At 44.3% G+C, this 11,208-nt stretch overlaps 1 protein-coding gene across 2 annotated transcripts in view; it reads left to right on the forward strand.

The window, feature by feature from the left end:
* Window positions 1-11,208, forward strand: part of LOC121534260 (zinc finger protein 501) — a 644,805-nt gene that overhangs the window by 319,773 nt on the left and 313,824 nt on the right. The gene's annotated exons all lie outside the window — the stretch shown is intronic.

Genomic DNA, 11,208 nt, shown 5'->3' on the forward strand with positions numbered 1-11,208 from the left:
GTCAAAGCTAATTATTCTACTTTCAGCAAATTTTTATTTTTTTGGAGAAGGTTACATTAAAATGTAACAAAAGGGGAAGTGGTAGGAGCTGTGTTTTATAGATTTGCAAAAAGCATTAGATACTTAAAATCACAGAATACTAATCCCTAAACTAGCAAAGTTTAATTTCTCCCCTAATGCTTTAAAATGGATGGATTAATTTATTTGACAGAAGACAGTGTGTTAGAATCAACCAGAATGTCTAATTGTCTGGCAACTGTACAATGGGGGTCCCACAGGAATCTGTTTTAGGGCCTTTACTCTTTAGCTTATATATCAATGAGCTGCTTCATGTGTCATGGTGTTGATATACACGTTTATGCAGATGACACTGTTATATACAAATGCCTCAACTGCAAAAATAATATCTGCCCATGGACTACAGATAGCCAGTTGTCTAAATCTGGCGTATTTACAGAAATGTTCATTGATGTGCATTGTCCCTGTTAAATAAATATATTAAAATGACTGTAGTTGTGGTGTGCACTGCTGTCTGACTGTTGGGTTGTGCTGCGGTAACTCAGTCTGTCCTGTAGATGGCAGCACTGATACAGAGATATATAATTCTGTATGGCATCCATCAGCCACAGATCCAGGATCAGTTAAGTCTATACATATCTTAATACAAACCATTTGGCCTATTCACCCTAGAGAGAGTAGGGGGGGGTTGGGGTGGTAGAGAGGGAAAGGAGGGGTCTGGTGCTTTTTGGGAAAAGGTCAAACAACAGAAATGTCCTTAACACTGTTGTCACAATGATGTGTTCTCTCTCCCAGTCCCCCCTCTTTCTTTTTGTCAGAATCCACCTCTCTTTTTCTCCCCCTTCTCTCTTTCTCTCTCCTCCCCCTCTTCTCTTCACTCCCCCTTCTCTCTCTCTCCCCCTCTCCTCTTCACCCCCTCTCTCTCTCTCTCTCTCTCTCTCTCTCTCTCTCTCTCTCTCCTCCCCCTCTCCTCTTCACTCCCCCTTCTCTCTCTCTCTATCTCTCCCCTTCTCTCCCATTTTGTTTTATCTTCCTCTACATCCCTCTCTCTCTCCCTCCCTCTTTCTCTCTTCTCTTGCACTCTCGTCTCCCCAGAGGTGCATTGTGGGTCTAAAGCTTTGGGGATGTCCTGAACTCTGAGGCAACATACTCTCTCTCTCTCTCTCTCTCTCTCTCTCTCTCTCTCTCTCTCTCTCTCTCTCTCTCTCTCTCTCTCTCTCTCTCTCTCTCTCTCTCTCTCTCTCTCTCTCTCTCTCTCTCTATTCCCCCCCTCCCCACACACACGGTAGCAGCAGTGGCCAGCGGTGCCTGCAGATGTGCCCTGCTAAGCCATCTGCTGTAAGAAGTGAAAGCTGACATCTCAGACACACTGTCATGACACAACCCAGAGCTTCTAATACTCCGTCTGACTACCAAATGGAACCTTATTCCCTACATAGTGCACTACTTTTGACCAGAGCCCATAGGGAATAGGGTGCCATTTGGGACACAGACTCTGTCTTCACGAAGCTTGACAGAAGCTTGACAATCCACTGAGTTGTTGAGTCAGTCAAATACAACAGACACTGAGAGACATGTTCAGCAACTCTTAGAAGAGAACATAAATGGACTTCAATAGGAATACTTGTTTACTGTTTCCTTGGTAAATGTCCTAATGAAGGCAACCAACACACCAACGTGTGTTTTTAACAAGAAATATGTTTTGGTTAAAGAGGAAGAAGGAAGGAAGGAAGAACAGAAAGAAGGAATTCTCAAACTATAAACATCAACTGTCTTCAACTGTCTCCAACTGTCTTCAACGGTCTTCAATTATCTTCAACTGTCTTCAACTGTCTTCAACGGTCTTCAACTGTCTTCAATGTTCTTCAACTCTCTTCAACTGTCTTCAACTGTCTTCAACGGTCTTCAACTCTCTTCAACGGACTTCAACTGTCTTCAGAGTCGCAGAATATGTTCCTCTTTTTCTGCTCTGTTCAGCAACCATTGTAGAAGAGTGAGGTACAGCGATAGTATTTTTCTTTAGTCAGAAACAACACAGCTTATGGAGGGGTTTTTGTCCCACAAACGCAACAAAGAGTTTTCTACAAAGACCATCCCCAAGGCCTCTGAAGACTATAAACCAAGTTTACGTCCCAAATGGCACCCTATTCTTTATGGTCCTTGGTCAGAAAGTAGTGCACTATTTCAGATATAGGGTGCCATTTGGGACGTAGCCTTGGTTCATTTTCTTCAGAGGCGTTGGGGATGGTCTTTGTAGTTGTTTGGTATTGAAATGAGACTTAGAAAATTAGAAGAAGAGGAAGTGGGGGCTTTATAAACAAACACACACACACAGAACAGCTGTCAACTGTAACTATAGGACTGTTCCTTCGGTAACTATAGGACTGTTCCTACGGTAACTATAGGACTGTTCCTACGGTAACTATAGTACTCTACTCCGAGTCCATATTCACATAATAATAATAAGGAATTCCCCTTGACCACACCCACAAATTGGGGGAAAATAACAATCTTTCCCATTCACCCCCAGTGTAAAAGAGCCAACTTCATCATGGATTTTTAGTTATAAAAAATAAAGAAAACATGCCGAAAAGCTGCTGTGTTGTTCAATGTACATGTAACCAGGTCAAAAATCCCAACCTACGGATCGCAATACTCCCACGTAGAGAAATGGAGCCTGTGAGAAGAGCCCTGTGGTTTCAGGCTATTCGGCGTGTGAGAGTCAGGAAATGTGGGGATCCGGTGTCCATGTAGGCTACACGAAGCTATGTGTGTGGAAAACATTTCATCACAGATAAGACATTTAACTTGTTTAGTGTAGTTCATTTGTAAATCCATTCACTACTTGTAGCTCTGTAGTCCATTTGTGTTGTTGGTCCTGGCTAGCTAGCTAGCACTCACTCACTCACTCACTCACTCACTCACTCACTCACTCACTCACTCGTTGCTGCTAGCTAGCGCCGTCATAAAAAGGGGCATGAGGGAAGCCCTGCAATATTACGTTTTATATTAAGTAGTCAGAACGCTCTGGAGCAGGAAATGTTGAAAAGTAATATTAAGACATGCTGTATTTTTCTTTAATGTAGTTTTGTAATTGACTAAAACAAGCAGACAACAAGAAAATTGCTTTTGAAAAAGGTCAAGTTTTAGTTGTGAGCCCATGGGGTAACCTAGGTAACCACAGGTTGTTTTTCCCCACAGGCGGATGTTCTATTTAACAAAGACTGAGTCTATAGGACTGTTCCTACGGTAACTATAAAACTATAGGACTGGTCCTACGGTAACTACAGAACTACAGGACTGTTCCTACGGTAACTGTAAAACTATAGGACTGTTCCTACGGTAACCACAGAACTACAAGACTAGTTGTGCAAGAGAGAACACGTACTGCCCAGCAACAATGATATCAAATGTTTCCCATATTATACACACACACACACAAACTCAAACTCTCACACACACACACACACACACCCAAACTCTCTCACACACAAACACACACACACACAGAGCCCATCGCAGGAATTAGCCTGTGTTTTAAAGACAGAGAGATCAATGGTTGTGTGATTGTTTAGTTTCCTAATAACTAGAGACAGGATCGATTCAACTTCCTGTGAAGACTGGAGCCTGGAGCCCGGAGCCCTAGACCTTAACCTCATTACACCTATATGGAGATACGTAGGTGGGGTGTGTGTGTGTGTGTGTGTGTGTGTGTGTGTGTGTGTGTGTGTGTGTGTGTGTGTGTGTGTGTGTGTGTGTGTGTGTGTGTGTGTGTGTGTGTGTGTGTGTGTGTGTGTGTGTGTGTGTGTGTGTGTGTGTGTGTGTGTGTGTGTGTGTGTGTGTGTGTGTGTGGGTGTGTGTGCTTCATCTTATAGAGAACACCATTAGACAAACAGCAGTAGAGGGTTGTTTTTAGCTATCATTCAGCCCTCGAGACAACATCCTTATGTCACCCTATGACCTGCTGTAATCCTTTATGTTACCCTTATGAGCTCTTACGCTGCTCTTATGTTACCCTTATGAGCTCTTACGCTGCTATTATGTCACCCTATTACCTGCCATAACCCCTTATGCAACCCTTACAAACCCTCACAAACATAGGTGGGTAAACGATGATCACCGTTAGCAGCGAGTAAAGTAACGTTCCCTATACGTTCAATGGGTTTACCCTCTAATACCCCACTGCTTACGAACTCTTATGATACGCTTATGTCCCCCTACGACCTGCTACAACCCCTTATGTAACCCTTACAAACCCTTAAGTAACTCTCATGTCATTAGAGGCCTGCAGGAGTCCTAACACACACTGATCCTGTTAATCTCACTAAACACACGCTGTAGGCCCTGTAGTTAACACACACACAAACACACAAAAACACACACACACATACACACACACACCGTGCTAATTAAATGAAGAGTTCAGTGAAGTGGTTAAGAGAGGAAGAGAGAGGAGGAAGAGAGAGGAGAGGAGGAGGAAGGGAAGAGAGGAGGAAGAGAGGAGGAGGAGAGGAAGAGAGGAGGAAGAGAGGAAGAGGAGAGGAAGAGAGGAGGAGAGGAGGAGGCGGGGAAGAGAGGAGGAGAGGAGGTGAGGAGGAGAGGAGGAGGAGGAGGAGAGGAGGAGGAGAGGAAGAGAGAGGATGAAGAGAGGAGGAGGAGAGGAGGAGGAGGAGAGGAGGAGGAGAGGAAGAGAGTTGGAAGAGAGGAGGAGGAGAGGAAGAGAGGAGGAGGAAGACAGGAGGAGGAGAGGAGGAGGAGAGGAAGAGAGAGGAGGAAGAGAGATGAGAGGAGGAGGAAGAGAGGAGGAGGAAGGGAAGAGAGGAGGAAGAGAGGAGGAGGAGAGGAAGAGAGGAGGAAGAGAGGAAGAGGAGAGGAAGAGAGGAGGAGAGGAGGAGGCGGGGAAGAGAGGAGGAGAGGAGGTGAGGAGGAGAGGAGGAGGAGGAGGAGAGGAGGAGGAGAGGAAGAGAGAGGATGAAGAGAGGAGGAGGAGAGGAGGAGGAGGAGAGGAGGAGGAGAGGAAGAGAGTTGGAAGAGAGGAGGAGGAGAGGAAGAGAGGAGGAGGAAGACAGGAGGAGGAGAGGAGGAGGAGAGGAAGAGAGAGGAGGAAGAGAGATGAGAGGAGGAGGAAGAGAGGAGGAGGAAGGGAAGAGAGGAGGAGGAGAGGAGGAGGAGAGAAGGAGGAAGAGAGGAGTTGAAGAGAAGAGGAGTAGAGGAAGAGATGAGTAGGAGAGGAGGAGGAAGAGAGGAGGAAGAGAGGAAGAGGAGAGGAGGAAGAGAGGAGAGGAGAGGAGAGGAGAGGAGAGGAGAGGAGAGGAGAGGAGAGGAGAGGAGAGGAGAAGAGAGGAGAGGAGCGGAGAGGAGAGGGGAAGAGGAGAGGAGAGAGGAGTTGAAGAGGAGAGGAGAGGGGGAGAGGAGAGGAGAGAGGAAAGATGAGAGAGGAGAGGAGACGGGGAGAGGAGAGGAGGAGGAGAGATGAGAGAGGAGAAGAGAGGAGAGAGGAGAGAGGAGAGAGGAGAAAGGAGAGAGGAGGGGAGAGGAGGGAGAGAGGAGAGAGGGGAGAGGGAGAGAGGAGAGAGGAGAAGAGAGGAGAGAGGAGAGAGGAGAGAGGAGAGAGGAGAGAGGAGGAGAGGAGGAGGAGACACACACACCCACTCCCTCCGTCCTTTACTGTTTCTCCTCTCAACTTTACTGTGTCTCCTTTGCATCTGTCTCAAGCTGACTCACAAACTAAAATCAATTGACATCAAAGGGGAGAGTGAGAAATGGCATAACAGGTGTTAGTGTGTGTGTGTGTGTGTGTGTTTGAATGTGCACATTCGTGCATGCATTCGTGAGTGTGTATGAGTACGCGAGAGGGACTATATTGTTGTTGAGACATTAAGCTCAGAGACAGATTGTCACGACTTCGGCCGAGGCTGCCTCCCCTCCTTGTTCGGGCAGGCTTCGGCGTTCGTCGTCACCGGCTTACTAACCACTGCCGCCCCAATCATCATCACATTTGTCTTGTCTTGTCAATCACACACACCTGGTTCTAATCCCCTCATTAGTCTGTGTATAAGTGTTCCCTCTGCCCCCTAGTCCTTGTGGGTGATTGTTAGTTGTGAGAGTAGTATAGCTCGGTGGAGCTACTCGTACATTTTGTTGCCAGGGTAGATTTTCCCCTGTGCCTATGTATTATTGGATTCTACCGTTACAGTGCATTTGCCAGGGATGAGTGTTTCCCCTGTGCCTGTTTCGTTGATCGCTATTTGAGCGCATTTGTGTGTCAACGAAGGAATAAACTCTGTATTCGGTGATTACCCTCCTGGGCCTGACTCCTTTCATCACACAGATACAGCAGTATAGATTCTATATTGTTGTGGAGACATTAAGCTCAGAGACAGACACAGCAGTATAGATTCTATATTGTTGTGGAGACATTAAGCTCAGAGACAGATACAGCAGTATAGATTCTATATTGTTGTGGAGACATTAAGCTCAGAGACAGATACAGCAGTATAGATTATATATTGTTGTGGAGACATTAAGCTCAGAGACAGATACAGCAGTATAGATTCTATATTGTTGTGGAGACATTAAGCTCAGAGACAGATACAGCAGTATAGATTCTATATTGTTGTGGAGACATTAAGCTCAGAGACAGACACAGCAGTATAGATTCTATAGTGTTGTGGAGACATTAAGCTCAGAGACAGATACAGCAGTATAGATTCTATATTGTTGTGGAGACATTAAGCTCAGAGACAGATACAGCAGTATAGATTTGATATTGTTGTGGAGACATTAAGCTCAGAGACAGATACAGCAGTATAGATTCTATATTGTTGTGGAGACATTAAGCTCAGAGACAGATACAGCAGTATAGATTCTATATTGTTGTGGAGACATTAAGCTCAGAGACAGACACAGCAGTATAGATTCTATATTGTTGTGGAGACATTAAGCTCAGAGACAGATACAGCAGTATAGATTCTCCCTGTCCTTAATTCAAAGAAAGAGAAGAAGACAGAGAGAGAGAGAGAATGAGAGAGAGAAAGAAAACAGAGAGAGAGAATGAGAGAGAAAGAAAACAGAGAGAAAGAGAGAATGAGAGAGAGAAAGAAATCAGAGCGAGAGAGAGAAAATGAGAGAGAGAAAACAGAGGGAGAGAGAATGAGAGAGAAAGAAAACAGAGAGAGAGAATGAGAGAGAAAGAAAACAGAGAGAAAGAGAGAATGAGAGAGAGAAAGAAATCAGAGCGAGAGAGAGACAATGAGAGAGAGAAAACAGAGGAAGAGAGAGAATGAGAGAGAAAGAAAACAGAGAGAGAGAATGAGAGACAGAAAACAGTGAGAGGGAGAGAGAATGAGAGAGAGAAAGAAATCAGAGCGAGAGAATGAGAGAGAAAGAAAACAGAGAGAAAGAGAGAATGAGAGAGAGAAAGAAATCAGAGCGAGAGAGAGACAATGAGAGAGAGAAAACAGAGGGAGAGAGAATGAGAGAGAAAGAAAACAGAGAGAGAATGAGAGAGAAATAAAACAGAGAGAAAGAGAGAATGAGAGAGAGAAAGAAATCAGAGCGAGAGAGAGACAATGAGAGAGAGAAAACAGAGGGAGAGAGAATGAGAGAGAAAGAAAACAGAGAGAGAGAATGAGAGAGAAATAAAACAGAGAGAAAGAGAGAATGAGAGACAGAAAGAAATCAGAGCGAGAGAGAGACAATGAGAGAGAGAAAACAGAGGGAGAGAGAATGAGAGAGAAAGAAAACAGAGAGAGAGAATGAGAGAGAAAGAAAACAGAGAGAAAGAGAGAATGAGAGAGAAAAGGAATCAGAGCGAGAGAGAGACAATGAGAGAGAGAAAACAGAGGAAGAGAGAATGAGAGAGAAAGAAAACAGAGAGAGAGAATGAGAGACAGAAAACAGTGAGAGGGAGAGAGAATGAGAGAGAGAAAGAAATCAGAGCGAGAGAATGAGAGAGAAAGAAAACAGAGAGAAAGAGAGAATGAGAGAGAGAAAGAAATCAGAGCGAGAGAGAGACAATGAGAGAGAGAAAACAGAGGGAGAGAGAATGAGAGAGAAAGAAAACAGAGAGAGAATGAGAGAGAAATAAAACAGAGAGAAAGAGAGAATGAGAGAGAGAAAGAAATCAGAGCGAGAGAGAGACAATGAGAGAGAGAAAACAGAGGGAGAGAGAATGAGAGAGAAAGAAAACAGAGAGAGAGAATGAGAGAGAAATAAAACAGAGAGAAAGAGAGAATGAGAGACAGAAAGAAATCAGAGCGAGAGAGAGACAATGAGAGAGAGAAAACAGAGGGAGAGAGAATGAGAGAGAAAGAAAACAGAGAGAGAGAATGAGAGAGAAAGAAAACAGAGAGAAAGAGAGAATGAGAGAGAGAAAGAAATCAGAGCGAGAGAGAGACAATGAGAGAGAGAAAACAGAGGGAGAGACAATGAGAGAGAAATAAAACAGAGAGAAAGAGAGAATGAGAGAGAGAAAGAAATCAGAGCGAGAGAGAGACAATGAGAGAAAGAAAACAGAGAGAGAGAATGAGAGACAGAAAACAGAGAGAGAATGAGAGAGATCTTCTGCACAGATTGTGCCAGACCTGGGCCCTGACAGTAAATCTCAGTAAGACAAAAATAATGGTGTTCCAAAAAAGGTCCAGTTTCCAGGACCACAAATACAAATTCCATCTAGACACCATTGCCCTTGAGCACATAAAAACTATACATACCTCAGCCTAAACATCAGCGCCACAGGTAACTTCCACAAAGCTGTGAACGATCTGAGAGACAAGGCAAGAAGGGCCTTCTATGCCATCAAAAGGAACATGAAATTCGACATGCCAATCAGGATCTGGCAAAAAATACTTGAATCAGTAATAGAACCCATTGCCCTTTATGGTTGTGAGGTCTGGGGTCCGCTCACCAACCAAGAATTCACAAAATGGGACAAACACCAAATTGAGACTCTGCATGCAGAATTCTGCAAAAATATCCTCTGTGTACAATGAAAAACACCAAATAACGCATGCAGAGCAGAATTAGGCCAATACCCGCTAATTATCAAAATCCAGAAAAGAGCTGTTAAATTCTATAACCACTTAAAAGGAAGCGATTCCCAAACCTTCCATAACAAAGCCATCACCTACAGAGAGATGAACTTGGAGAAGAGTCCCCTAAGTAAGCTGGACCTGGGGCTCTGTTCACAAACACAAACAGACCCCACAGAGCCCCATGACATCAACAACAACAACACAATTAGACCCAACCAAATCATGAGAAAACAAAAACAAAATTAATTGGAAAGAATTAACAAAAAAACTGAGCAAACTAGAATGCTATTTGGCCCTAAACAGAGAGTACCCAGTGGCAGAATACCTGACCACTGTGACTGACCCAAACTTAAGGAAAGCTTTGACTATGTACAGACTCAGTGAGCATAGCCTTGCTATTGAGAAAGGCCGCCGTAGGCAGACCTGGCTCTCAAGAGAAGACAAGCTATGTGCACACTGCCCACAAAATGTGGTGGAAACTGAGCTGCACTTCCTAACCTCCTGCCAAACGTATGACCATATTAGAGACACATAAGGGGAGGACACCCTCCAGGGTATCTAGTCTTCTCCACACACTACTAATTCACCTCTAAGTTACTTTGATCTCTCTCTCTCTCTCTCTCTCTCTCTCTCTCTCTCTCTCTCTCTCTCTATATATATATATATATATATATATATATATATATATATCGCTCACTCATCTCTCACTCCTCTCTCTCTCTCTCTCTCTCTCTCTCTCTCTCTCACCTCTCTCTGTCTGTCTCTCTCTGTCTGTCTGTCTCTCTCTCTCTCTCTCTCTCTCTCTCTCTCTCTCTCTCTCTCTCTCTCTCTCTCTCTCTCTCTCTCTCTCTCTCTCTCTCTCTCTCTCTCTCTCTCTCTCTCTATCCCACTCTGTCTCTCTCTCTGTCTCTCTCTCTTTCTCCCACTCTGTCTCTCTCTCGGTCTCTCTCTCTCTTCTCTCCAGCAGTAGAAGATAAGACTGTTGATGTGACACCACACGTCGGAACGGTCGGGTCAGGCCCTGGCAGCCAGACTATGTGACGGAAACACTGCTTGGTTTATCAGGAGGAGCAGAGACTGCGTTCCAAACGGCACCCTATTTATTTTTCACTATATAGTGCACTACTTCTGACCAGATCATCTGGTGCCATTTGGGAAGTGACACAGTCAGTAACATTCAAAACTCTTTAAGCAGGTCATTGTGGCACAGGAAAGTCTGGAAAACAGAGTACTGTCTAGAACCTGCTGCATGGTGATATTAGTGTAGTGATGTAAAACCTGCTGCATGGTGATATTAGTGTAGTGATGTAGAACCTGCTGCATGGTGATATTAGTGTAGTGATGTAGAACCTGCTGCATGGTGATATTAGTGATGTAGAACCTGCTGCATGGTGATATTAGTGTAGTGATGTAGAACCTGCTGCATGGTGATATTAGTGATGTAGAACCTGCTGCATGGTGATATTAGTGATGTAGAACCTGCTGCATGGTGATATTAGTGTAGTGATGTAGAACCTGCTGCATGGTGATATTAGTGATGTAGAACCCGCTGCATGGTGATATTAGTGTTGTGATGTAGAACCTGCTGCATGGTGATATTAGTGTAGTGATGTAGAACCTGCTGCATGGTGATATTAGTGATGTAGAACCTGCTGCATGGTGATATTAGTGATGTAGAACCTGCTGCATGGTGATATTAGTGTAGTGATGTAGAACCTGCTGCATGGTGATATTAGTGTAGTGATGTAGAACCTGCTGCATGGTGATATTAGTGATGTGATGTAGAACCTGCTGCACGGTGATATTAGTGATGTAGAACCTGCTGCATGGTGATATTAGTGTAGTGATGTAGAACCTGCTGCATGGTGATATTAGTGTAGTGATGTAGAACCTGCTGCATGGTGATATTAGTGATGTAGAACCTGCTGCATGGTGATATTAGTGATGTAGAACCTGCTGCATGGTGATATTAGTGATGTAGAACCTGCTGCATGGTGATATTAGTGTAGTGATGTAGAACCTGCTGCATGGTGATATTAGTGATGTAGAACCTGCTGCATGGTGATATTAGTGATGTAGAACCTGCTGCATGGTGATATTAGTGATGTAGAACCTGCTGCATGGTGATATTAGTGATGTAGAACCTGCTGCATGG

Source organism: Coregonus clupeaformis, chromosome 38, assembly GCF_020615455.1.
Source record: "Coregonus clupeaformis isolate EN_2021a chromosome 38, ASM2061545v1, whole genome shotgun sequence".
NCBI classification, from domain to species: domain Eukaryota; kingdom Metazoa; phylum Chordata; class Actinopteri; order Salmoniformes; family Salmonidae; genus Coregonus; species Coregonus clupeaformis.